The sequence below is a fragment of the Phalacrocorax aristotelis genome, chromosome 2 (assembly GCF_949628215.1).
Source record: "Phalacrocorax aristotelis chromosome 2, bGulAri2.1, whole genome shotgun sequence".
NCBI lineage: Eukaryota > Metazoa > Chordata > Aves > Suliformes > Phalacrocoracidae > Phalacrocorax > Phalacrocorax aristotelis.
The window spans coordinates 54,147,578-54,175,549 of record NC_134277.1 but is presented as its reverse complement, the minus strand read 5'-3'; the positions used below and the strand labels follow the sequence as shown (position 1 = coordinate 54,175,549).

The window sequence follows — 27,972 nt, the reverse complement described above, 5'->3', positions numbered from 1 at the left end:
CGTGGCAATGCAAAACTGAAGAAGGTCTATTTTATAATTTTTGTCTTGTAGTATCTTGTCAGTGCTTCCTTTCACTCAATTCTTAAAGAAAATCAGTAAATTATTTTTGGCAACCTGTGGAACAGGTCTTTGCATGTATGTCTTCTTGGAACTAAGGTGATTAATTTATTATGATTGACCTTGAGAAGTAGGTTTTTATGTTAAAATGTTACAAAGAAGAAGAATGGCTTAGCAAAGGAACTATGCTCAGGGGAAAAAGACTGCTATCAGTGAGGAGTATACATTTCTTCTAGCTTTTTTTCTTTGCAACCTCTGGACAGACCTACCACAGGCAAACAGGGAATGCCAAAAGGTAGTAGATTAGCTAGAAAAAAAGGTCAACAGAAGGTTGTTTCTGGATTTGTAATTTGTAATTATTGCTACAAGCAAGGTGGATCCAATGAATTGCCTTAATAAATTTAGCAATGAATTTCGTAACAGCTCCTCTCCAAATCAGTACTTTCTTTCATGATTTATAAAGAATATTGCAGTAATAAACGGATAGGACAAATTTCTCAGTTACTGATTTAAGAATTGGGATTGGATTGTTCAGAAGAGCTCTTTCCCAACTGCACTGTTGATTCAGTTTTTATTGTAGGAAAATGGTGTTTTGTTCTAACCAGCTCACTTGTCAAACACTGATGTGATCAGGCTTTACTTGGGAAAGGAAAGCTCTTGAATTGTTTTCAAAGTAGAATTTCATTCCTCTGCTTACACAAGTAGCACGTAAGCAGTCTGATCTTATTTAGCCTCACTCATAATTGTTGTGAGTGATTTGCATCAGCACAAAATAAGATTGTGTTACTGCTAATTTGTTAATGTTTTCCTGATACATACCTTCATGCTATCAGTTCAACATTTTGGTTAAGCTCAAGGATTTATATTCTGTCAATATCCTTTTTTTTATATTAGAAGTCATTTGGATGCAAGTATTTTTAGGGGTCTAGTGAGGTAAATGTGAATATTGTATGCACCATTTGCTGAAGTCTTTTATGCCTGTACTAACTTGACAGTTACTGAGGGTACTTCAGAAAACTAATTTTTCAGATGTACAAAGTTGTTGTTTTATCTGGAAATCTGTGTTAATACACCTCCAGCAAGATGCATTGTCATGTGAAAGATCATGTGTGTAGACATGACTCAGGGTAAGAGCAACTTCAGATTAATTGCTCAATTAATTTTGCAGAGAAGATAAGCCCATAGATGTCATGGTACCTACAGTGACAGCTTAGCACTTAGAGGGGTAGTCTAGCAACTAACTATATAAGGCAGTTCAAGGTTTGAAAGATGGAGTAGATGAAAAATCTTGCCCTACGTAGACAAACTCAAATGAAGTATATTGATTTTAAAAGAATGAGAGACGATTCTTATTCATTACGTGAAAAAGCCAATTGTTCTGTATAACAAGCAAATAATATGTCCCAAAAGAAGGAACAGTATGAAGAAATGTATTTTCTGTTGGTAGCTTTGTTTTTTCAATAGAATATTTACTATGAAATCTTATTTATCCGGGGGTGGGAGGATGACACGACACTACAAAACATACACAGCTACATATACTTTGAAGTTGCGCCAGCTAATGGAGGTGCTCCTTGGTTGATGTTTGTAGCTCAGGATTCAGACCTTGTGTTATTTTGTATTGCTGCTTCAGTTCCTCCCTCTGGAAGAAGCCCTCCTCTGCTTCTATAGAAAGAGAATGGAAGAGATAGTTATCTTGGTGGAACATCACTCCTTTCAGGAAGTCGTCATACTGAGGAGTAGCAGCATAAAAGCTAAAAAGAAAACAAAATATCAGGATCCATCTTTGTGAAAGAGGGACGTCGTATTTATGATTGAGATTTAAGCCTAATACTGGCTTTAAAAGAAAACGGAGTTTTCTACAGACTCCTTGTTTTTCTTGTGACCATTCATTTGTTTGATTTTATTGGATTTTAATGCTTTTGCTCCGTGGAATTTTTGTACAAACAACATTGCAAAGTTGAACATATTCAAATAAAACCTAATAAATCTGACAGAAAAATATTGTATAACAGTTCCATTTAGATGGTGAGGACTCTCCCTTTAAAGACTCCTATGGCTTTTTTATTACTTTTTTTTAATGTTTGGTTCCTAGCTTCAATAAATTATACATGTTGGCTTTTCATTAACATAGAAGGCAAACATAATTCATTGTGAAGAATTCTTTGGTCATACGTGATTGAGAAGTTCAGAAAGATCAAAAAAACCTTAGCTTTGTGGTAGGAACAAAACTATATTTCATGCAAAGGCTCCAGCTCCCTGATTTTTAATATTGATACTTTTTTCTCCCCAGTTCCACAAAAATTCAGGAATGCTGATACGTTACAGAGAGACATTTTATAGCTGGTGGAGCTCTACAAGGAGTCCACTGAGTGATGTTAATCTCTTCCTAACAAATGAAGTAATTGTTGCATTGAGGTTTGTATATAACACAATTCATGCATTGCATTAATTATTTTTCCCTACAAAAAGATTTAGGGCATTTTTTTTGTTCAAATGTCTTATGTTGGTTGAGGGAGAAGATTGAAGGTACTGATAAACAGATAAGATCAAGATGACACCAAATAAGACGAGCTTTGTTACTGCAGGGCTCATAGGGTTTTGTGGGGTTTTGGTGTTTCAGTCTGAAAAAGGTTTTATATTATTAAGACTTCCAGTGAGAAATGTGACATGAGAAAACAGTAACTGAGATGTATGAAGGCAAGGATGATGGTTCTTGCTTTCTAAAAGACAGGTATGGAGAAGGATTAAGTTTCGTAATGTTAGCGCACAAAGAGTTTTATATGCTGTGAATATAGGAGACCGAGTAAAGCATGAGCATGGTAGGTGGAAAAATTGCATGTAGTCCAAAGGCAGAAAGAACCCTAGTGGGGGCTTATGAGAGCAGTTTTAGTACTTTAACAGACTAATTATAGCTGATGCAGGAATTAGTCCACGAATAATGTAAGTTAGAGGAGATAACTAATTGAATATGAGAAGTTGATGTGGATTTTAATACCTATACCTGACAATTTTTTTCTTGAATAGCGAAAGTACTAAGAAAACATTCTTGTTCTGTTATGTGCAAGACATCTAGTATTTCTAAAATATACCTGAGCTCTGAAAAAAAGGTATTGAAATATAGTTAGTTCAAATAGACACTCCTAAAACAGTAAATAATGACAGATCTTGATGTAACTAAGGAAGCATAAATAAACTATATACTCAAAAAAGAATATTATTTATCTTAGGAGTTCACAACAGTATCAGGATGCAGGTCTCGTATCGTTCCTAGTAGTCCATTATATTAATATTTTTGGTTAATGGCTATGTTCAGATTAGCTCAAATAATTGAGCAATAATATTGTTACATTAAGAAACCCCAAACAAACAAACCCAACAAAACAAAACCTGGAAATGTGCACGTTGGCAATATTGTGTCCAGTTTTTGCCCCCTCCAATATAAGCAATACAAGAAAGATGTGGATAAAATTGCATGAGTTCAGCAGAGGATTACAAATTTGGAAGCTGGAGCACTACTTTTATGAGGAGAAGCTGAGGGAATGGAACTTGTTTAGCATGAAGAGGATGCTCAGGGTAGACCTGAGAGCGGCTTGCCAGTATTAAGGAGGAGCTCTTGAGAAGAAAAAGCCTGGCTCTTCACAGAGCTGCAAGGCAGGAAAAGGGCAGGCAATGGTCATAAATTGAAAAAGGGGAGGTTCCAAATAGACACAACCCCACCCCCACACCCCCCCAACGGGAAAAAAAAACCCTCAAACCTAACAAACAAAAAACCAAAGCAAACAAACAAACAAAATAACCAACCCCCACCCCCCCACACCTTTTCACGATGAGGACAGTAAAACTTTGGTGCAGGATTCCAAGTGAGGCTGTGGCATCTCCTTCCTCGCAGGTTTCAGGACTAGATAGGTTAGATAAAACCCTGAGCAACCTGGTCTGAATTTAGTGTCGACTCTGCTGTGATCAGGAGATTTGATTTAGACTGCTGTATCCAGAGTTATTGTATGAATCTAAGGAATAAAAAGTCTCATACTGTCTTAGTATTGATTTGGTATGTCATCGAAATACATTCCATATGCCATTGGATTAAAGAAGTGTAAAAGACATTAAATGTTTGTAAAATAATTTATGGAGTATAAAATAGCTGGAGATATTTTCTTTTTACATGTGCATGTTAGGTTTTGTATTGAATATGCCTAGCTCTCACTTTGCAGACACTTAGTGCACTCTTTCTATTGTCATATTTGTTTCAGAGTCACTGAAGTCTATATGCGCCCCTTTTCTTCCTGAATTCAGGTCAGTGCAGATTGTGGTCTGAAGTTTTAGAATAGGTTTTTACTGAGGTTATCTTATTATTGTGCTGCTGCAAATGAGATCTTACTAGAAGAGGCAATCTTATCCCAGATAAAAAAATATTACGATTCCCATTTTTCAGAGCGACATCTTAAATATGTTTCAAAAGATATACCCAAAAGCATAGTGTAGTTTTAGTTAAACTGGATTCACGTCTCCCGAGTGACAGCCTTGTGTGAAAACCACAAGATTACTTATTCTCAGTATAAGGCTTGACTTGTGTCTCGTACTCTCATTTTAATAATTAGAATGAATGTTTTATATATGTAATACTTGGGCCCTGACTGACAAAACATGCACTGTCATCCTGTGAATTTGTCCTACAAAATTATTTTCTGAATAATAACATGGCACCTGTCAGCAGAATTCAGTCCACTGAGATGGTATTCAAGTACCTGAAGTCCAAATAAATAATGACATTAATTCTTGCTAATAATTTGTAGAAGCCAAGTATTTAGTGCTTTGTAATTCACCCGTAAGATTACCTCAGTGAACTGTGATCTTGTGTAAAGGTGAGTATTGGGTTGTTAGTTTTACAATGGATTATCTAAGAAAAAAAAAAAAAACAGCAGTTTGTGGAAGTACAATATGAAAGATAACCTTTCACAATAAGCAGACCAAATTCTGTTCTGTAAATCCAGGTTATTATCAATAATGTGGCTTATCCCTCAGGTTCCCATAAGGGATTTTATGAATCTGTAAATTACAGATAACTCCCGCAAAATTTATGTCAGTATACATACCTGAAACTGATTTCAAATTAAATGTAAATAATTATTTTAGAGTTCAATTATTATTGCTTGAAACAGAATTTTAATAAATATATGGTTGATAGAATAATTAAGTAATCTACGTGAAAGTTTGGAAACTCCTGCACCATTGTGGTACATAGATTAGTAAACCCACAGGAGTATTGGAGCCCTGCAGCATGCTGAGGCACATGTAATTAATTATATACACTTTATTTTTGCAAAGCTGTGGCTGAAGGTGAACAGGCGTACCAGTGCATCTCCTACAAGTTAGTTATGGAAGCAAATGGGGCTGCTGGTTCTGTGTAAATCTAAAGCCCAAGGCTGCTTTTGTTGAGACTTTTCAAATACAAGGCTAGCTGAGAGATGAAAAGCAGAGGTGGCACAGGTAACCTACACAGGTCTTTCATCAGCTTATTCCCAAACGGGCTTTATGCGGGGCTTAACTGCTACAAAAAGCCTTGCACTAATTTTCTACGTTTCAGCACAAGGCTTGTCTAGAGGGATTAGAGATGTTGCCAGATACTGGGTACGATCCCACACCTTGAAAAGTGGTCAAAGCATAGTACTGTGAAAGCTGTCAAGTGATAGTCCTACCAAGTGTCAGATATAAAAAATACCCTCGTTTTCTGAAATATTAAGGTTGGGAAAGGGGAGTTACTAGGTCAGGAGTGAAATGCAATGCAGGAGATGCATTTTGCAACAGCTGGCTGTGCATAATGACCTTTTCCAGCTTTCTTCTGAAAGCTGATTCCCTGTGAACTGGATAAAATGTTAATATTTTTTTTAAAAAGCAGCTCTAATGATTCCTTCAAATTCCATAAAAGATGATAAATGAGTGGATCAGAGTGATATATTCAGCATGTGTCTCATTTAAGTCTCTGCAGTATTGGGAAATAGTGTTTGGCAGGGTCATGCTCCCATCCTAGAATAAGTAAATCAAAATCTTCTTTCAGTACAAACCATTGAATTACATTCACAACCAGTGTAAATTGGCATCACTCTACTGCCTTCATATTGATCTAAACTGTCCGAGTCTGATAAAAAATTTGGCTACGTTATATTGCAAGCCTCTTCTTACCTCACCACCTGCAGTTTGTAACCAATAGTTCATTTCACAGAGGCTGGTTGTAGCTTTTAAAGTAGCTTCAAAGAAGCTTGAGTAAGGCAGGCAGCCAGGGAAATATTTCCCTTTACTTGGAAAAAGAGGAGCTAAAATATAGCTTTATCATGAGGTGAGCGTTGTGCCTGTGGTACTGGTTTGTATCCGGAACCTTCAGAATATACTAAAGAAACTGGTTTACGACAGCTCTCATACTTACGAAAGTTAACTGTTCCAGTACAAACATTGTTGGTGTTACCTTCTTCACTGGTGGTTATTGATAACTTTTTATGTTTCTGAATATAATGATTATGATCACTGTATGTGTAAGGCTGTGATCTGTAAAACCCTATAGAATGTTAGGGTTTCCCCAGTGGTTTACAGGATTTTTGTCTACAACCCTACTTCTTAACTGCAGTTGTCATACCTATATATATATATATATACACACACACATTAAAAAATGTTATATTTTAATGTATTTTAATTTAACTTTCTTGTGGTAAGAAGCATGACTGAAATTGATAAATGTAAAACGGTAACTTGGAACAATGTTATGTGTGTTCCTAGAATGCTTTTAACTGCAAACATGCAGGCAGAATACTGTGGCTGAAGTTTTTTGTGTATCTATACTAAAAACTTGAACTGAACCGTTCAGCATGCTTAATCCATAGCAGCTGTAATGGTTGGTGAAACTATTTCTGTAAACCACTTCTATTGGCATTCTGAGCTTCCTTTAGTATTAATTTAATTTTAGTCAACCAGTCAAATTTAACCAGAATAAGCTGGTGCCAGATTATGCATCAATGACATATGGATTCTGTATTCTTCGGAAAGCTCGCACAATTGCAGATTTTGCTTGCCTGTACGACCACTTTGTAACTAATTAGACTAGACGTGGCACTAAAGAGAAACCACAAACACAGCAGTATGCCCCGATAGATATTAATACAGTCCAGTCTCTTAACAAAGTGAACAATTGCCCAAATAATGATTTCCTGCTGTGGACTTTTTATGCTTTGTTTGTTAAATCCTATTTTCCTTCCTACTTTCCTGTTGACTACAGCAGAATTTAATTTTATTCAAGCCGACTCGAACTGGGTCAGCAAAACTCTTCACCTTTGTGGAAGAAAAGTTAACTCATTGAAGGCTGTCTGGTTTTGAACATATCTTATCGGTGTACTGAGCTCCCAACCACAACCAAAGGGAAGGGGTTAACGGTGCTTTATGAAATGTGGGAGAAATGAGGAGCTGAGGTACACATCTGCTAATGTGTTTAAAGCAAAGCCAGAGTTCACTGGACCGTGGTTGGGTTTGTTTTCTAGAATTTGCTCATTGCCTTAGTGATTTAGCAAAAAGTTGTGCTAAGTACGTTGACTATAACATTAATGGTGATTACTGGCATAATCATCACTACAAAAACCGAAGGTATAGTGAAAATTAATCCTTTGGAATATCATGTCACTAAAGAGAATGGCAACATCATCTCTGCATATTAATTCAGCTGCTAGCATGGGGATACTGGAAGTAAGGTAATTTACAATATAATTTACAGAAATATATGTCTAAATAGGTTTATCTAATGATATGCAGAAAATAACTTTGGGCAGAAGGGAAATAATTTACTAACTTTCTACTGTTTGTATGCAGTGTAATTGCATGGAGATTTCAAGTAGGTATATCATTAACACTGCCGCTTGCTACCTTCACAGTTGGAAAACAAACAGTCTAGAGTCTTTAGGAACTCTGACCATTTGCAAGAAATGTTTTGTATGGAATAACTTACTTGCAAGTACAGGAAAAGGAAAGGTCGGAGGGGTACGTTTTTTGATCAAGAAGGTTTAATCAAATCTTGATAACTTTTGATGACCTTCCTCTTTCATGATGAAATCCATGGGTCCTTTTTTTCTAATAAACTGACAAGTGTCACACAAGTTGTTCTGTTTAATGCTCTGAAAATATTAGGCCCGCAGGGATGCAAATGGTGCTAGTTGTCAGAATTAATCAGAAGCTGATAAATAATAAAGTAACATTTTTTTACCTTGGTATTTTCTTCTGTGTTTTGCAGATGCCATAAAATATGTTGTGCGGATGTAACATAATCACTCAAGAGTAGAGATTCCATACTGGCACTTTAAACCCTTAGTTACTACAAAGGTTTTCAATTTAAAAATATTTTACCAGGGTGGGAAATTATCATTCTGGTAGATAGAAAATACTATATTTAAAGCGGTGAACAAGTGTTGGAAGTTGCATTTTCTTTGGAGGACAGAGTTCCGTACTGGGGCTTTCTGTGATATTGAAAACTACCTGAGGCATCTGAATCACATTCATGTTTTCCCTGTTTTTGCTGTCTTTTTTTAGTACTTTCATCTGCTCAGGTGGTATTGCTTGAATGCTGAGCCTTCTGATAGGCAAAATGTTTGAGACACACAACAAAGGAAAAGTTGATTATGTACAAGAAGAAAGTCTAAAGCTAAGCCTCCCAAAATGGCTTTCAATAGAGTGATCATTGCAGAAGTTATTGAACTGGCAATGGCACATTTCCTGTATCCTTTAGAGCCCTTTGAATGGTGGAAGGGCATGCAGCCATTTATTTTTGAATTTTTGGATTAAAAAATACTTCCAGTTGCCCAAATTGATCACCGCAAAATCAGGTAAGTATTGTATTTGGTCCACCTCTGAAATTTAGAAAAGGGCTGCGGGGAAGCACCCAAAAGTCTGTCTTTGTTTAAGGACATCTGCCAAGTGTAGATGGCCAGTCTATTTTGATAACTCTGATGCTTTGTGCAGGTATCCAAAGCCAGTTATATTCTATTGGTATCGGTCTTTTTAGAAGAGTCTCTGAATCAGTTTCTGCCTTCTTTCAACTGTGTTCTTATCTGTGCTACAGAAATTATGCACAGATTTATTAAGAAAAATATTTGGTGAATCCGATTCTTTTTCTATAATGTATGTCGATGTGCCAGGTAGTTGCTTGTTTCTCTGCCTTATTTCCTGTCCCAGGAACAACACTAACTCTTTGACGCAGAATGTCTTTACCAAAATTTGATAGTGTTTTGCAGGAGGTAGCTGTGTAAATTAGGATTGCAAGGGATTGGGGAGGGAGTTGCGCCTGTCTGCAGGAGACTTCTGCATGGTCATTCTACAGATCTGAGCATAAGCATTTCTTAGATTTGATGGCCAGCAAAACACCACTGTGATGCAGGTAATGATAATTAGATGTAATTAGACAGGGAGAAACTAAAGCAGATGCATTACATGAAAAAGTTTGAGGAGGAATCAGGGACTAAAATACAGAATTTCCTTAACTTGAATCCCACACTTAGTTTGTTAGACCGTGGTATTTTTATTATGTGTGTTACACTTAATGGCAGTCATAGGGACATGTTGGAGAAAATTCAGGTATTACCTGAATCACTGCCCTGACTGTGAAAAGCTGAGTTTTTCCAACATTGCAGGTGACTGATGGCTCTGATTTCTCTTCACTTCAAGTTCAAAGGAAGAGAAAGATGATTAATGATTAACAATATTCAGAACAAAATAATTTGAGACTGCCTTATGTGACTTCTCTGGTGTCGTGGTTTAACCCCTGCCACCAACTAAGCTTCACATGGCCGCTCACTCACTCCCCTCTGGTGGGACAGGGGAGAGAATTGGAAGAGTGAAAGTGAGAAAATTCATGGGTTAAGATAAAGACAGTTTAATAGGTAAAGCAAAAGCCGAGCACGCAAGAAAAGCAAAACAAGGAATTAATTCACTACTTCCCATCGGCAGGCAGGTGTTCAGCTGTCTCCAGGAAAGCAGGGCTCTATCACATGTAACAGTTATTTGGGAAGACAAACGCCATCACTCTGAACATCCCCCCTTCTTTCCTTTTTCTTCCCCCAGCTTTATATGCTGAGCGTGACGTCATCCGTCATATGGTGTGGGATATCCCTTGGGTCAGTTGAGGTCAGCTGTCCCAAATCCTTCTGCCTCCCCCAGCCCACTCGCTGGTGGGGTGGGGTGAGAAGCAGAAAAGGCCTTGACTCTGTGTAGGTGCTGCTCAGCAGTAACAAAAACATCCCTGTGTTATCAACGCTGTTTCCAGCACAAATCCAAGCCATAGCCCCATGCTAGCTGCTATGAAGAAAATTAACTCTATCCCAGCCAAAACCTGGACATCTAGCCTTGGGGTGGGGGAGGCTGTTTTAAAAATCTTTGTGATTAGCTGTGACATTGTAGATTTCCAGTCTGCAGTCTTCATGAATCTTCAAAGCCTAACTCTGTTTTTGTTGCTTCATCAGCCAGTTTTCATTCTAAAACTTTGCTGTACTATTATGGGAATTATTCTTCAGTATTGAGTATCTGCTACCAGTGTAAGTCAGCCTCTACATTGGAATAGATAGCCTATTATTATTTTTTTTTAAATATCAAGAGAAAGCAGTTAATGATGTAAGTATCTGCCTTTTTTCTGAGGTAAATAGACAGCTATTATGTTTTATATATATATTTTATATATTATACATGACATCTGCTGCTTTGGACCCAGCTTTGGGCTGGGTGTTCCAGCCCAAGCTGCTGTATTTCCAGCCACATGGCACACTGCTTTTCAGAGTTTCTAAAAAACTGAAATCAGTATTAGGCTACCAGTATCCAACCAAAGCAACATCAGTTATCTCATTGGATCAGTGTTTGCATATCAGGGAACTCTGAAAGAATTTGGTTAGAGACGTGGTTATGTTGGACCTAATATGAAGGTCAGACCTTACATAATCTGTAGAGTGGGGAAAAAATAATTGTTTCTACAAAGAAGTCATGTCAGTCCATTTTTATGTGCAAGTAAATAAAGTATGTTGGGCTTGAGGTTTTTCATCATGTTTCTGTTCATCATGTTTGGTTCAAGCCAGAATTTGTGCATCTGCCTCCAAGCTGTGTTTAGTTAGCCTGTTTTACTAAAATGCAGCACCCAAATCCCTACGTTGTCTAGTGAGGTAAAAATTTACTGCCATTAATTTAGGCTAAACCATTTGCATAGAGCAACATCATTTATTGAACATGGATTATCATAATACTAACAAAAGAAATTGCAGTCTAAAGTTTTGATGTGCAAATGGGTTTGTCCTGGCAGAAGGTGCTGACTCACTCCTGATTTGTTTTCTTTATGGCTTTATAGAATGAGCCTGTGCGATGGAGCAGAGTAGTTTGCATGCCTGTCTAGTCTGGCAATGACACTGTAAATGGCCCTAACTGTCTATCTGGTTGCATTTGTTGGCTGTCCGTGTAAAGTTATGTTTCTGTTGTATTTCTAAGGAAATAGTTTTTATCACAAAGAAACAAGACCTTATTGAATCTCAGCTCCAGATAGAACTCAGATATTATAAAACACAAGTTCCTCAGTGTCTCCCTGGCATATACTGAAGCAGTTTTGCTCTCCTGGCAATATTCAAAGCTTAGAAACTGCTTGTGAAGGCTTGGCAATGTTTGATGAGGCAAATTAGTTGAGAGACACATCTGACCTGTATCCAGAATGAACAGGAGCAAAGCAAGTAATTTTCCCTATTTAGGTGCTGGAAAAGTGTATAAAAATACGTGAACGTTCTTTCCTTTTAAATATAATCAAGTTTATGATCTTCACATTTCTAAAAGCCTGGTTTGTATCTGTACTGTTTCTTTGATGGAAGAGTGTAACTGAAGTATAAATTATCTTTGAATGTGGCATAAATGTTTGAAGTAGTAAATTGGGACTTGCTCCTTAACTTAATTCTGCCAACAAGGAGGCAAGAAGATGACCTGAATATCAAATTTCATTATTCACAATGGAAGTATGGTTATCTTTTTTCCTTTGATTGTTAAAAGGATGTTGGGGAGGGTTATGTCTGATTCTGTAACTCTTCTATTTCCCTTTCTGTTTGAGCACCGTTATTGTTCCCTGCTGCCCTTGCAAATAAAAGAAGTTCAGTGGTCAGCAGACATATGCAACCTGATGGCTGAGGAACGAAAAATAATTCTTCACCTTCATTTTCTTTGTCATTGGCCTTTTTTTCTTGTATGACACAGCAAAACAGATAAACCAGAATTTTATAAAAGTTCCTTTGCTACTGTGTGCCAACATTTGGGGGTGGCCACCTTTTTGGGATTATTTTAACTTGTTTTTTGGAACTTTTGGGAGCCGTGAGGGCTAAGTATACTTTACAGTCAACTAGGACACTAAGATTCAAAGATTCTTCCCGAAAATCTTGTTCCTGACATTGCTGTTCCTATTTGCGATACAAGAAGGTGAATGTTCATCAGTAGCCTATTGTGAGATCTGGTCAAAAAGCTCTGAACAAGGTCTAAATAGTGTTTATACCCACCTAGTGACATTTCTTTTCCTGAAGTGCAATATAGCTCAAAATTGACCACCCTCAACCAGAGAAACAATTTAGCAAATGATGAGGCAGTACAGATTATACATTTAATGAGGATTTTCAGTGGCATTTACATGCAACTTTCCTGGCAAGCAACGAGTTGGTTACATCTCACTTGTCTGGACGTGTTTCTTCAGGTTGTCTGACAAGAAGTTCTACCTTGCCTGATATTTCCCTGACCCATTCCAAAAAAACCTTTGCAGAATGATCTTGCACTGAAAATAATTCCAAGATTTCAGCAATTATAACTGACCACAGAGGACAGGCTTATTTTTGTTGCTTCCCTTTCCTAATGTGGAACTAGAATCGCAGAGCCAGTTTATGCCAGCAACAAACAACATCAAAAGTAGATCAATTTTTTTCAGTTCTCTTTCATTCTGGGGTCTTGTAGCTGGAATTTCCATATTTCGATTCACCTACTGAAAAAAAAAAACCCAAAACTGCCCTAACCTGCCTGTGACATTTAAAGATGAAAGCATTTTGTGCCAGCCAGCAGCAACCAGGCATGATCACTGCAGTGAACCAGTTTATTAAACTTTGCATTTGAATCCAGCTGGCATGGTGAACAGTGACTCAACTTCTCCCTGTGGCAGGCACATCAGCGCACACTTGCTGCCTGCCACCTTCGCTGGCTCATGCGGTCAAATAAAACTTCTCCTCCTGGGCCAAGTCTGAGACCTGTAGCACATTTTAACAGCCTGACAGGAGGCACGAGGCACGAGCCACTCTATTTGTCTGGCACTATTACTTGGACATCAGGGACTGGATTCGGACTTCACAGAAGTGCCATGGTAGTGTAGTGTAATTCAAGATGAGCTGTCTGGTTTAGTCCAACTAAAAGCAATCAGAAGTGTGATCCTGGTTTGAATATATCTGTTCTCTCTTATTCTTGGCCTTCGTTAGCCATTAACTTTCCATCTTCTATCATGCTTTTCCTAACAAGGCCATACCAAGGTACTTTATGGGCATCTTCCAGCTCTGTTCATCTCTTTGTCTACGGCCAGCGTGACCAGTGTAGCTGGTGGCCTGAAACTCTCATCTCTCAGAAGCAGTTGGTGATGTTTGCGAGCATGTGTCCATTTGATGCTGCTATCACCCTTCACTTGCTTTGGGTCTGCTGCTTGATATTTTTAGTTGGTTCTTGAAGTTTAGTTTGGAAAAAAGTAATAGAAGAATTGGATGTAGTCCTAATGAAAGAGGGACATTACCATGTTGCTTGATGATACAGCAAGCAGCTGAAGCCAGCTGATTCTCCTTCATATGGAGCTTTGTTACTTTCTGACCTGCCTTTGAACTTGTCTTTGGTAGCTGCTGCTCCCCCACCATTTGTTTTTGCTGGCTAATCAAGCTTGGCTGATGGATATGCAGGATTTTCCTGGAGCCCTGAAGTATGGTATATACATCAGATAGGAAGAGCAGACAATGTGTAATGGCATGTCACCATAGCTAATGCTCACGTTACCGCGTTCAGTCAGATGATGGCTAAACATGCAGCTACTTGAACTGATCACTTATCTCTAGAATTGTCTGGGGAAACCAAACCCTCCTGAAATTCTGTGTATTTTGCTCATTAAGAAGTACAAACATATTGTTGGGTAGGTGGCATGAATTTTTCTTTTTTTGAGTTCGTGGCCTGACATCTTGCTCCTTGTGTAAAAATAATTTTTGCCAGGTATTTAAAGGTTTCATTTCAGACCTCCATAAAGGTAGTGATAGGAATATAGCTAAAAATAACGTAGTATACATTTATTAGTTCTGATTTTTTTTAAATCCATGAATTATTATTACAAAAAGTATACAGGTATGAAGTGTACACATTTGAGGTTATTGCATCTCTTGGACTTTCTGGCAGTACAATCTAGACTGTATGCTGATTTAAAAAGAGGAGTCATAAAGCTGGTTTTATGAGTGCCTGCAGCTTGAGGCAAAGGTGGGCTAAAAGAGATGTATGCTTCAAATATTATTTTTCCCCAATGCATGATTTCATACAGTACATGAAATCTTACTTCAGTGTAATTACTCTATAATTATAGGCTGAAGAGAGTATTGATTATAGTATTTGTCATAAGGGTATGCAACGAAAGAAACAGTAAGAATGGCTATAAGCTTTTGAAATAATCGTGCTTTGCTCTGTATTCTCTATTCTTCCATATGTACTCGTGTAACTGTGAGAATGTATATGAGTGTGTCAGGAACAGCCCGTGGTACACATATCGGTTCTCATAATGAGGAATAGTGAAAAGTAGGTGGAAGTTCCCTGTTGCTGTAGCAAAATGGTAAAGTCTACTTCTGGTGCACAACTGCTGTCAATGTTGTTTATTGTAAAATACAGGGCAGGATGCTGTGGTTATCAGGAAATTCCCGCAGTTTTCACAGTTGTCAGTTTCCCATGGGGGTTACAAGGAAACTTCTTAAATTCTTTGTGTCTAGACCAAGCTGTAGCAACCAGCTACTGCTGGGAAAAATCTTCTAAATGCCAGTGAGTTCCTGTATACTGTATCCATTTCTGTCTCATGGTTGAAACAGAAGGATGCCTTTGCCAATACCAGAGGAGTGGAGATGAAGTTGTAACCTTCCCTCTCCCAGCTCCTCCTGTATAACCAGGACCACCTACAGGTATGTACAGTGTCAAGGTACAATAGAGAAGTTCACTAAGTGTACCTGCATCCAACCCTAATAAATACTTTTCTCCACAGGGCTGAGAGTTCAGGTATGAATGTGGATTGAGTCATACCCTTGCAACTGGAGCGTTTATGAGGAGGGCTGAGGTCAATGTGGATAAAGGGGCAGATGGCAGTATAAGTAACAGCCACCTAATTCATTGCAGAAAACTGGATTTCATAAATCAGCAAGAGAAACTGCTTAAGAAGCAATTGGGAACCATGCATCACCAAAATATACTTAGTTAATTTCCTCTGACAGGCCTGTTGGTGGTGGTTGTTTATAGTGTTGTAGTGCATTGGAATTCATTTCACAGGCTGTGACCCTGTTGTAGTAGGTGCTGTATAAATGGAGAGCAGCATGGCAGTCTGTGCCCAAGCTTTCAGGCAGAGGACAAAACAGGAGGGAGGAAGTGGAAATAGAGAAGACAATGCAGTACCAGGAGACAATGTTAGCATGCCTGCAAAGCAGTATTTTCAGCATGCTTTAAACGTTACTATTCTGCCGCTGAATCACTACTTCACTGCGGGGGGGAGGTGATAAAAGCTGTGTTCTGATAATACTTCTGGGAAGATTTTGCTTTAGAAGCTGTAAAATGCCTAACACATCCTGGAGGGGGAGGTTCAGAGATGAAAATTGCCAGCAGCCTGACAGTTTAGTATTCTGAGAGGAGCATAGTGTGTTTTTGATTCAGTCTAAAAAAGGAACTGATTCCTGTCTCCTGCGTCTTCAAAAGTGATGTGTCCTCTAGGCCGGCGTTGGAGAAGGTAGATGCACACATGTGCCTTGCTCAATTATATATGCTGCCTAAATCCTAGTAGGTAATAGTACTAGCTGTTACTAAAAGCTTCTGTTTATTATGTAAACTATTCTTAATTACACTGTGGAGAAACTTGACTCTGTCACCTCGATAGAGGCTTAATTACTTAAGTCTCTTTTGGGGGACCAACACCAAGTATGGGTAACCTAAATTTCACCTAACACATCTCCACCTTGTGTTTTATGTTTAGGTGTTCCCGAAGGTTCATGCTACAGATTGTGGTGGAGGAACATAGGTGGAACTTAAGCTCCCTGGTATAATGAATAGTGCTATAATGCCTAAGATAGATATTTGACTCTTGCCTTTAAGCCTCACACATTAGGGACCTGAGAATTTTGTTTTCCCCACAGGAGAATGGTGATACAGAAGCTCTGTCTGCACCTGCTATGCAGAGGAAGGCCAGATTTGCCATCTGTTGAGCTTAGGTGTTGATCACCTCTTGTTGATTCCAGTCATAACCCTGTAGAGAAAGTTTTAAGGACATCCTAGGTTCACCTGCAACATGGAAGGCTAGGCATGCTGCCTGTGCCAAGGGTGTTGCGTTAATGATAGGGGTCTGAGGAGTGGCTAGGGGGAGACTCTACTGTTGAGTTGCGAGGTTCAGACAGGACACCCTTGCTTTCTAAACCTCTCAGAGAGGAGTCTACGTGCAGCTAAGTCCGGTCTTAGTCTTGGACTTGGTCAACGGTTTATTTTCTAAGGATTGTAGATGTAACCACCCCTCAGAGTATTTGTTAGTAACTAATTTGGCATCTGCCCAGGCCGGTTACATTCAATGAGAACGGTCACAGCTAGATTAATGTATAGTACGATTTATTAAAGCAACAGATACACAGGTTCTTTGGATTACCGGGGATAGAATTGCTGGTTACAAGACACACACAAATACCAAGAAATTAGTACACTGCTAGGCTACAAGTGCGTTAAGCAAATACAAAGCGACTCTAATGCATTGGAGGTTTAAAGTGAAGCTATAGAGAGGTTTATAAGTTTTCCCGGGGAAACACTTGATATAGCCAAGTGCTCAAATCTTACCCAAAGGTGTCCCAATGAGGGGAAAAGAGAGGCTCAGCCCATCGACTCATCCCAGAAGTCAGAGTGGTACGTGATGGTGTCTTCCCCAACATCCTCTTTCTCTAAGCCTAATTTACACTATTTTTTAACTTTCAGGTGGAGCTTGAGTGACTCTAGTCATACGTACCTTTATTATGACTGGTGTAAAGTTTCCTTGCTTTGCCCAGTGAGGGGTGGTTGCACCTTAGAGGCAGGTAGCTTTTGGGATGGAGGTGTGCTTTGGTATTATAATGATAAAAAGGACAGCCTTTTGTCAAAAGCATGACAGAGTGTTGGCTCAAGGTAGCCAATGTGCAGTGTACCAGCTCCATGGTACCGCGAGTTGCCATTGATCACAGAGCCTGGCCAAGTGTGCAGTGTATCAGCTCCATGGTCATGGAGCCTGGCCACGGTGTCTCCACACCATTCCACCCTCTGGACAAATCCTCTTAGACGCAGTACACCAAGTTCTCCTGGCATTGCTGACGTCTAAGGTTACGAGCCTAGGGAACTGCCATGGAATGGATTTCTGACCTGTCAGCCGCACCCTCCCCTGCAAGCGTCTTCCATGATGTACCTTTGCTAAAAACATAAGTTTAATTTCCAAGTCACCCCCAGTGATTATTTGACAAAGGGCTTATTGATCTCACCTGCCCTTAAAATGTTATCATGAGACTGGTGCTGATAAGGAAGGAGGGCTGGAAGGAGCTTGACCTTATTGCTGCTGGAAGGGCAAGGTACGTAGATAGCCTGACCTTAGAGAAATAGGAATATTAAGTTCTGCATCTTGAAGCTATCCTGTGCTTGCATGATCTCCCACCCCAGGAGAACATAGACCACAGGCAGGGAGAATTTTAAAGACTTCTCCAGATTACTGAGATGGCCTGTAGACAGGACTGAATTGAAGAGAGACACCTAGGTTTCTGTTCTGTAAAAGTATGGCTGTCTTGTATAAATGTATTCATAGTTAAATAATTAGTACTGTAAACTCTGTAAAATACTCTACATAATATCATAAAATGTTTTTGTCTTAGCAGTAGGAGACTCATGGCGGTCTTTCTGGTAAAGCTGTGCTAAAATAGTGGTAAGCCTGCCTGCCTTTTGAGATACTTATGGGGGGAGGATGGTTGGGATCAGTGAAATGGCAATAAGTGTTGTTTTACTTGATAGACTGTCTAAGGGTTATTATCAAATGTACCTTTTCTAAACCCCTTGATGCATTGTTGTGCTCACTGTGGTAGTGAAGGATAACTCATGCCCTTTATTGCAGAGAAATGTATTGCAAAATACTGTTGTCTCATAGATAAAAAAACCCTTGTAAATCAACTGGATATAGTGAGGGTTTTGTTCTCTAATTAAGTCATCCTTTTTCAGGTTTTTACACAAATAAAACATTTTCTTTTTCATTTTCTTTTAGGCTAGTGATTTATGTCTTTGGCACCCTGCACTGATGCTGTAGGAGCTCATGAGATGTTCATTGTTAGGCTCAAAGTATTGCAATAATTTTGATGCTTTCTGTCTCCATGTGTAATTTCCAGTCAAAGATTTACAGCCATGCACCCCATGGATCCTCATATTAAATTGTCTCATCTGCAAAAACAGATACAAATGAGTCCCTTGGCTATTTTTTCATAGTTCTAACACTGTTACGCAGCTTGCATATGGCCAGCACACGAGAATACTCACTTCTATTGATATAAGAGCCAAGTTATGTTATGTCCACTGTCTGTAGGTGCACTTTCTGTACAGTTCTTAGGATAGTATTATTCGTATTTCGTTTTGTCCTTTAATCTGCATTAGAGAGCTATGAAAAACAGGTAGATTTCTGCTGCAGAAACCTTTGCAGAAAGTGCTCACTTATATTCTCTCAGAAGGCTAAAATCTTTCTCAAGTACACTTAATTGGATTCATTTTTTTTGTGGTCACTTCACTAGTCACCCTATGTTGACCACAGATTGTGGACAAGTTGGATTTTGAAACAACTTGGGAGTTACTGATTAAAAGCTAGTTTAAATTTAAAAAATATAAAAAGTGTTTCCTTAATGACAGTTTTTTTGTACTGTCTTTAGTGGGGTAGGATTACTCTATTAATAGAGTATATATAGCACAGTATAACTGTAGAATAAAATAGTAATATAATTTGTTACTTCTAGGAGTATTTTAATGAAAGCTTCTAAATCAAACATGATCCATTTTTCCTATTATTAAAAAAAGAAAACCACTTTTGTCAATTTCAGCTCTGCAAACTTAGCCTGTTGTGCAAAAATCAGGTTATGTTCTTACAGGCTCATGCGTCATCACTGTATAGGCATGCAGAACACACAGTTGGAATTAGCTGATATTTTTCTTCCTTGTTGATATTTTTCTCTTAGATATCTTGAAGTTGTCTAAATCCAGATTTTTTTCATGTAGCTCATTTTATTCTTTTGTGGTGATTAAAAAAAAAATATTTTTTGTAGAAAATAAGCAGATACAGGCTGAGAAAGCTGCAAGGATACCTATAACAGGAGCAGGGTTGTAGTATATGGATCAAAGCCTTTTTTCTTCTTTTCTTGCCCAACCTACAGTGAATTTGAAAATACAGAGAACTTCTTGAAATTTCTAAAATTTCGATGAAATTTCAAATTACTCTTTTCTACATTCATTTCTTTATGTAAAATCACCATTTCCCTGCTTTCCCTGGTTTAAATCAGAATTCTCTGTGCATTAGTAAGTGTTGTTTTTCTGTGCACATCACTTGTGACTTGAACATATTTGCTCTTGGCTGAGATGTATGAGACCAATCTCTCTACCCACTCTTTTCAGAGTGCAGGCTGCAATAGGGATTAATTGTTTTGCAACCCAGTGTTCACTTGCTCCTTCAAACCTTCTTGGCGGTCCTTCAGCTCTTCCTTGGTCATGTTATTGGGCACAAAAAGAGAAGCCCAAATAAATCACTGAACATGACCGTTGTGTGACTTCATAAAAAGCTATGTCTCCAATCTCAGAAGGTGGTCAGCATTGGTCTACAAATTAAATGTTATGGGGAAAGTGTCTTTTTTTTAATCACTGGTTATATCAGTAGTAGAATAAAAGTTTATATTTTAAAAATCTGAGTTGGAAATGTTTGATTAGTTGAATTAGTACTGGGGTGCTGTTTATAATTTAAGTGTTTTCTGTACATTAATTTGCAAATTAGAAAGTCAATAGTTATACCATTTAATAGTACAATGTGTAAGATAATTATGCACCAATATTAAAGGTGTTCCTTTGGAAAAATAAAGTCTACCTCTGCTTGACAAAGTAATTTTAAAATACCTTTCCTGTTCTCCATGATTTTTTCCCACATATCAGTCAGTGGTGTTTCCCAGATCATGAGAATAGAAAAGTAACTTCCTTACTTAGTAATTTTTTTGTTTCCCCTTTGCTCTTTTTATACTTGTCTAATTATAAAAATAAGCTGTTGCTATTGCTTTAAATTATTCTTACAATGGAATCATTTTTGTTTTGTTTGAACCACATGCAAGTACATACTAACTCTTAATTAGTGGCATAAACTTAATGGCTTTGGGTTCTTCAGTATAGGCAAAGATACTTGATCTTACCATCCCTTTGCAGTTACTTTTCATGGTCAACCATGCATTACAAGCTGCCTTCAGTTCTGCGAAAAACCATGTTAGTGTCCCATGCGCATACAAAAAAGCCAAGGGGTGGGGGGAGGCTAGACACCAAGGAGTCACTATATATAGTTGGGCTTTTTCTTTTGACTGCTTAAAAAGATAAGTAGCTGTGAGAGAGTCAAGTGTTGTTTCTTTATAAATTGTGTGCCAGCAGGTTTATCGCTAAATGCTGTAGGTTATGTTGAGAGGAATAATCAGGAAGAAGAAAGGGAGGCTAAAATAACAGAGTGGTAGGACTATTTTGACTCCACAATCAAACCCTCCTTGACTTTTGCCCTTTGGGTGGAAAGTGCTTATGTTACAAAACAACATGAGGTCAACCTCTAAGTTCTGCTGTTAGTTTCTTTCTTGCTGATCTATACTGAGGGAGCACTTGCCCTGTATGTTTGCGTTCTTTGCTTTGGTGTTAAAAGTTACATGCTATTACTGTTTGGGTGATAAGAATGACAGTCGCTTTCCCTACAGAGTGTAAGAAGAATTGCTGAATTGAAGAATGAAAAATTGCCTAGATGGTGTGGAAGAGCCATGCCTAGGCACAGTAGGAAGATATCCTAAAAAACATGTGAGCATCCTCTTTTCAAATATCTCCTTCCCTCAAAGAAAGCATTAAGACTATTTTTACAGTTACAAAGTCCAAAGTCAGGATATTTTAAAAAATTTTGAGTGCACCCAATTGATTTGATAGCACTCTATGAAAATTCTCCTACGTTCTTTTGAAAAAATAAATCATACCTGGTCTAGGCTTCAGCTTTTTTTCTGAACTCTTATCAACTTAGGATGACAACTGCTTGGTTAGTGATGCAGTGATAGACCCGTGATGTGGAAGAGGTGTGGGAGCCCAAGTGTATTACTTAATGGCTGTGGTACTGTGGAGGAGGCCCCTGTCAGGAAGCAATAAAGTAGTTATTAGGTAATGACTGTGGAGTTACCATATATAAGGTTGAATTGATATATGTAAATCACTAACTTTAAGATGCTGAAGCTGCCTCTTGACACCCATCTTTTTTTACACAAGTGGGGATCAAATAGTTACTGTTTTGATAAATGGTATGTAGCTAACCTACATTAAAGACCTTAAGGGAGTTGAGCGCTCAGATTCCTTTGAAATGTAATGGAATTTGGGTGCCGAGTGCTCTGTCCCTTGAAAAAAGTCACTGGCTCATTTGCTTTTATTAAACTGCTTTTGAAAATAGTGAGCAAAGACTTTGATATGTTCTGTCACAGTATGAAAGTAGCATAGGCACAGGGTATACACGCAAACGAGCACATCTGACTTCAAATGCATGTTGGCACTGGCAGAAACCAACGCAAACCAATTAGGATTAACTGTTGATGGCTTTCTACTGATGTGTCTAACACATGTGGTGCATAATACTGATTGCAGTTTTTGGAGGTCTGCACAGGCTGTTTGGGATCCTTTGAACAGAAATGTTTCATGTTGGCTTATTGTTTGGTGTCCATAAATTTTAATTAATATATATTAAAAGTAAAAATAAAAAAATAAAAAAATTCTGTAGTTTATTGGAGGCCTGACTCCTGCCACATATGCAATCCCTAACTCGGCAAAGGATATAGGAACATGCCTGAGTAACTTTCACTTGCTTACATACTTTGTCTGCTACACAACTGTGTCTTAAGAAAATACTTAAATTCAGCAAAGCTGTTATACACGCTGAACAGTATAAAATCTAGTGTGATTATCAATATTACCCAAATTCAGAATCAATAAAGGAAATCCCTAACACTGCTGAAGTCACACTCTACTTGTGTAGTATATAGTATTGGGGTGTCTGTAAACATTCATACATACAGTTCGTATAGCATAGTGGATATATTTGTGTGTAAAATAGATATAAACAAGATTTTACAGGGCTCTTTTAGCTGCAACTTCACAAACAGACCTGAGATTTTTTTTTAGGAATGTATGATTGTTTCCAATTTTGCGGCTTGAGATGCCTTTTCCTTGCTTGTAAAAATCATGGTTTGTATTGCCATGTATGAAGTCCGTTTATAGGAGTTAATTCCAACAATTTTCTTTCTTTAGACTAGTTCTATTGGGGGGCTGCAAATTGGTTATCCTCTCATTTTTCACACAGCAGTGCTGCAACATAAATGCTAATCCATGAACTTATGGGGAACTGATTTTTTTTTTTTTTCCCTCCGGGTTTGTAGCTTCAAAAGTAGCTCATCCTACTCCACCATCACAAAAAAAAGTTTAATTGGTGTTCCTTCCAAAAATATTTGTAAAAGAATGTGAATGTTAGATTGCAATCTGAAATATTCGCCTTTCATTTGCAATGGAAACCATTAGAGGGTTTTTCTTGGCCACACCCAGGACTCCTCTTAACAATGCTGAATTATACAAACATTAAGAAACCAAAACAAAACAAATACCACAAAACCGTAGACATCTGTCATGCTTTATGAAAGAAAAGAGAGTTTTCTTCGTATGGTAGTTTACAGTTGAAACTGTAACTACTCTGAGAATTGAATCTGCTATGATAAAGACTATAACTGATAGTATTCATATAATTTTGCTTGGAAACTGTGCAGCATTGTAATGACAACTGAGTAAAATACAAAACAATTGCAATCTGCTTCTTTTAAGAGAGAGGTAGAATTTTGTCTCTGCACAGGCTTGCAGTTACTCTTAGGTACTCTGCTACCTGAATGGGTGATTACCAGGGGAACAGGCTTGCTTTTGTTTGTGAAGGTATATGCACAGTAGACATTTGCACAAACTTTTATTTTAATATCATCATGTAAAAGAAATGCAATTCAAATGAAATCAAACCAGATGTCAATTTTTGGTAATATTTTTTAGTTATGTGACTGCAAATTTTGCAAGTGTTCAGTTATAAGTTTGCATGTAAATTCAAAAGTCCAGAGGTAAAGTTAAAACAGGAGAAGTACCTTAATCAGAGCTGTACAAACCTATCTAATCAGCATGAAAATGTTATTGTACTGCCACATGTGATATATCATTGCTTTGCTGTATAAACACAATTAAAGAGCGCCTTGGGGACTCCCTCAACAAGAGATTGAACAGGGAAACAAGACCAGCAAGTCTAGCACTTTGCATCTGATTACTTAACCAATCCAGACAGGGTTTCATTCCCAAAGATGTCTATTCCCTGAAATATGCATTATAAGAATTCACAAGTGCAATTGTCTAATGCTTTAGGTCTCAGACATCCAGTCTTTCATATTCTGCTTCTCAGCAAAAGAAATAATCTGTAACCTTTCCAGAGATACGCATAAATTTCCTTTCCCTCTTCCCCCTCTTTTTCCCCCTTGTCAGAGATTAACAGCAGTTTAGACTTTTGAGTGGAGCTGATTGCTGAATGCTGTCTAAACTACTTCAGACAAATGATCTTGCTTAGCAAAAACCTACCATTTAAATTAAGTTAGCCTCACTTGTTTTGTCTGGAATAGGTTAAAGAAGCAGACCCTAGGTAGGTCTGGAGAAGGGTGGGCGTTTGTGGTGAGGAGGGTTGAGGTGAGTAGCTGCAAGTGCTTCAGGGAACATCAACTACCTTTACTGAAATAGCGGCTTGCAGAGCATATGTCAAGTAAACAACCCAGAACTTGAAAAAATAGTGTCTTAACTCAGGTAATTGCTTATAAATATTCAGCTGATTCTTTCTTTTACAACCTAATTCTGACTAATACTCTAGGTTTACTAGTTTTGGATAACAAATCCCTATTTCTCGTGCTTTTTAAAATGATATATGGAATGCTATAGGAAACTTTGGCATATTGAAATTCATTATAGAGGAAACCAAAACTTGCAAAATGGCAATTTTCAAAATTTATAGCTTTTGATAGCATTCAGTAGAACAGAAACACATTAAACTAGTTCAGATCAATCTCTTTTGTGATGCTGTGAAACCCATTGCATAATTTCAGTGTTCATTTGCACCCATTGTTAATTACAAATAGCTTAGCATATATTTGTTATACTCCAGACTTTTATTTTCTAGTAATAAATCACAACAAATTCAGCTCAAAATCTGAAAAGCAATTTTGGCAGTGTCTCTTGGAGGAAAGGAGGAGTTCCATTTAGTTAACTTAGTTTTGATGAGGGCTGTGTTTTGGATTATAAATTTATTTTCCCAAAATTCCAGATGATTAAAATAATTTTTAAAAGAAAACTTCTTTCTTTTTGGCTTAAATTATTTTGTCATCCTTATATCACAGCAAAAATGTTAGGCAAAAAATTCCATTCATATGCCAAATGCTAGAATGCATACTGCAGCATACTACGGTCATATTGGGTTAGATTCTGTCTTCTTGTGGGCAGAAGACAGAGAGCTTCTTTTCCATAGGTTAGTTGGAGCTCCAAAATTAGCCCTGGTTTTGTCACATCTTGCTTCTATTTTTGAGAAGGGCTAGTCAATGGCACTGGAATATTTTGAGATTTGCATATTTCGCAGAAGTAGAGGTGCTTACATATTTATATGTCTTTTTATACATCATGTGCATACAACAGACCTCATCCTCTTTCAGTCATTATGGTGGTCATGTGCAGCTATTCTTGAAGAGCTTTCTTTTCCATGACTTCCTTCGTTCATGTCCAAACAACTGGAAACAAAGTTTTTACTATACAGTCACTGTAATGGGCTCTAAATTACAAGTCCTAACTGACCTGATACATAGACTGCTGGAGCTCTCTACAGCTGTTGGCTGTTAGCCAAGAGTGCTCATAGCTCTACAGCTCTTTAGTTACTTTCTTTTCCTTCTCCATGCTGCACCAGATACACAGTGATTCTCTAAAGCAAGTTTTATTAACAATTCATTTGTCCTTCTGCTACCCAGAGATTTCCCTTGAAGCAATAAAATTCCTAGTGTCCTAATCCAAACGACTACCCAACGGGTCAAAAATCCAAATTAGTTGGGTGTTAGTGAACATTGCCTAGTTTCAGAAATGGAGTCTACACATTTTATAAACTAAATCCAGATGAAAAATATTTTCTTTTTAATAATATTCATAGGCTTGTAAGAGTGAAAAGTCTATTTGAGAGACTAGGCAGTAGGAGTGGTGACATTAAAAGCCTGTTCTTTCACTGTCTCTCAGCTTCAGTGCAGATGATGGGAATTGGTGAGTTGAAACTGTAAGGCATGAACTAAACTGAAAGTTTGAAAAGAAAAATATACAGACATGGTATGTATTTACTTACTTGATTCCAGAAAAGTAACTTTAATTCAGAAATATTGTGCTGTTACATCCGAAGCCTTCAACAGGACTGCGAAGTGATGAAATGTTTAAGATTTTTGCTAACTGTCCAGGAATATTCAGTAGCTAAAAAATAAATAGCAAATGGTAAGGGAAGGAAATGGATTTTTAAGCCTCATTTAAAATTAAACCTTGTGTTTATTAGTATCAATCCATAATAGTAATACTTGTATTTGAATATGCTGTTACCAACAGGGAACATTTGGTCTATTTGGACATGCTGTGAGATCCAGGCAGCTGCTGTGGCTTAGCCATTTTTAAATACTTAATAAACTGGCACTCCTAAACCTGACTTATTTATTATTATGGACCTAAAATCCCACAAAAGAAAGCCAGATGTTTAGGGAAATAAGTTTGGTTTCAGGGTTCTGAGCTGTGTATCATGCTTTTCATTATACGATTTCCGATTCCCAGTATCTGTATTTTTTTATATCTTCTGATAAGGCTACCAAAAATTTTTGCAGTTCACCCATTCCCCACATAAATGAGTTGAATGGAAATTGTAAGAAATAAAATGTGTGTGGTTTAAATGGTTGCTTCAAGAGCTAGTGTGTTTTCAAGAGTAATGTGAGTTTTGAGTGGGGTTTTTTAATGCAGAAGAAGCAGAATTGCTTTTAAGTGCTTTTGAAAATCTTGTTCAGAACAAATCTCAAAGTAAGCTTGTGAAGTTTCAATCTTCAGAACACTTCATAACATGCCCTGTACCAAATCCTACTCCATGTGATTGAACCACATGACTCTTCTCATTATCTGTCCCAATTTTACATTGTTTTTATTCTGTCTCTGAAAAATTCCAAGTTCAGTTTGTTTGTGTTTTCTTTTTCATAAATATCTTTCTCTCCTCACTGGCAGTGTTTACTGTCTTTGTCTTTGCTCCTGGGTTGAAATCTCTCTTGCATTTCAAATGCCAATATTCGTGTATGTTGAATGGTGACCCTCATTGAAATTCTTTTTGCAAGTGCATTTCTGTGTCAAAGTTTACAGTAGCATGTTCATTTAATTATGCGTGTATCACAGGAAGGTTGATAATTCACTTGGGCATTGTATTTGCCCAAACTGGATTCCATTAGAAGGAGTTTTGTAATATTTAAACTGTCTCTTTTTATGTATCATTTCAGATGTTTGTGTAGAATGAAACTAAGCAGTTCTGGTTGCTTAACTGTAGGCATTCAGTCATCTTATCATTGATCCATCTCATCAGTGACAGCTGATGCCCGAATTGTCAGAGATATGTAGTTCATGTATCACATTTCATTAAATTTTATCTGTGTGATATTCTAATTAAATGGGACATGCTAAGGAGTTTGGAATTTAAAATTATAATGGTGGAAGAAATCATGGCCAAGCAGAAAGTAATTGTGTCTTAGAAAGTAATCTCCTCAATTATAGGTAATGACTGTTGAAAGTTCAAGAAAAAGTAAGAATGGAAGAGTGGGGATGGATGTGGGAAATGTGTGTTAAAGGTAATGTGAGGCTTACCTCCCTTCTCCGCTGAATCTTTTTGTCATTTCTCTCTTTCCTCTTCAAATTTCTGTCCTTTTTCTTCCCCATCCTCCAGAGTCAAAGTTGGTTTGTCTATACATGCAGAGCTACATGTGAGTAAATGAAGAAGTACCTGTTTAAAAAAAGAGCCTAAGGACATCCAAATTGATTCAGTAGAGCAAATGTATTGGATCATAATATTGGAGAATCATGAAACTTCTGAAAAACCCAATGAAACTGGATTAAGGAGAAGCTTAGGTATATTCAGACCTTGATCCTTGAGATACCCTGAAATGCCATATTTCATGTTGCCTAGGTTAATAAAGCAGCTGGAAAGTATGCACACCTTCCCAGATTATTTTCTGAGAGAAGTAATAAAACTGTTGCATGTGATTTTGGTATTGGGCA

The 27,972-nt window shown here is 37.7% G+C and overlaps 1 protein-coding gene and 1 long non-coding RNA gene across 5 annotated transcripts in view; one reads left to right on the top strand and one right to left on the bottom strand.

Annotated features, from left to right (window-relative positions):
- BBS9 (Bardet-Biedl syndrome 9) overlaps positions 1 to 27,972 on the top strand; it is a 318,286-nt gene that overhangs the window by 235,362 nt on the left and 54,952 nt on the right. The gene's annotated exons all lie outside the window — the stretch shown is intronic.
- Positions 8 to 27,957, bottom strand: LOC142052865 (uncharacterized). 2 transcript variants are annotated; one of them, XR_012659014.1, is made up of 4 exons: positions 27,835 to 27,957; positions 27,562 to 27,671; positions 26,027 to 26,148; positions 8 to 1,722 (listed from the first exon to the last, which is right to left on the bottom strand). It is a non-coding gene; the product is annotated as an uncharacterized LOC142052865 (long non-coding RNA). The 2 variants fall into 2 exon arrangements; XR_012659015.1 differs by lacking the exon at positions 8 to 1,722 and adding an exon at positions 22,362 to 25,430.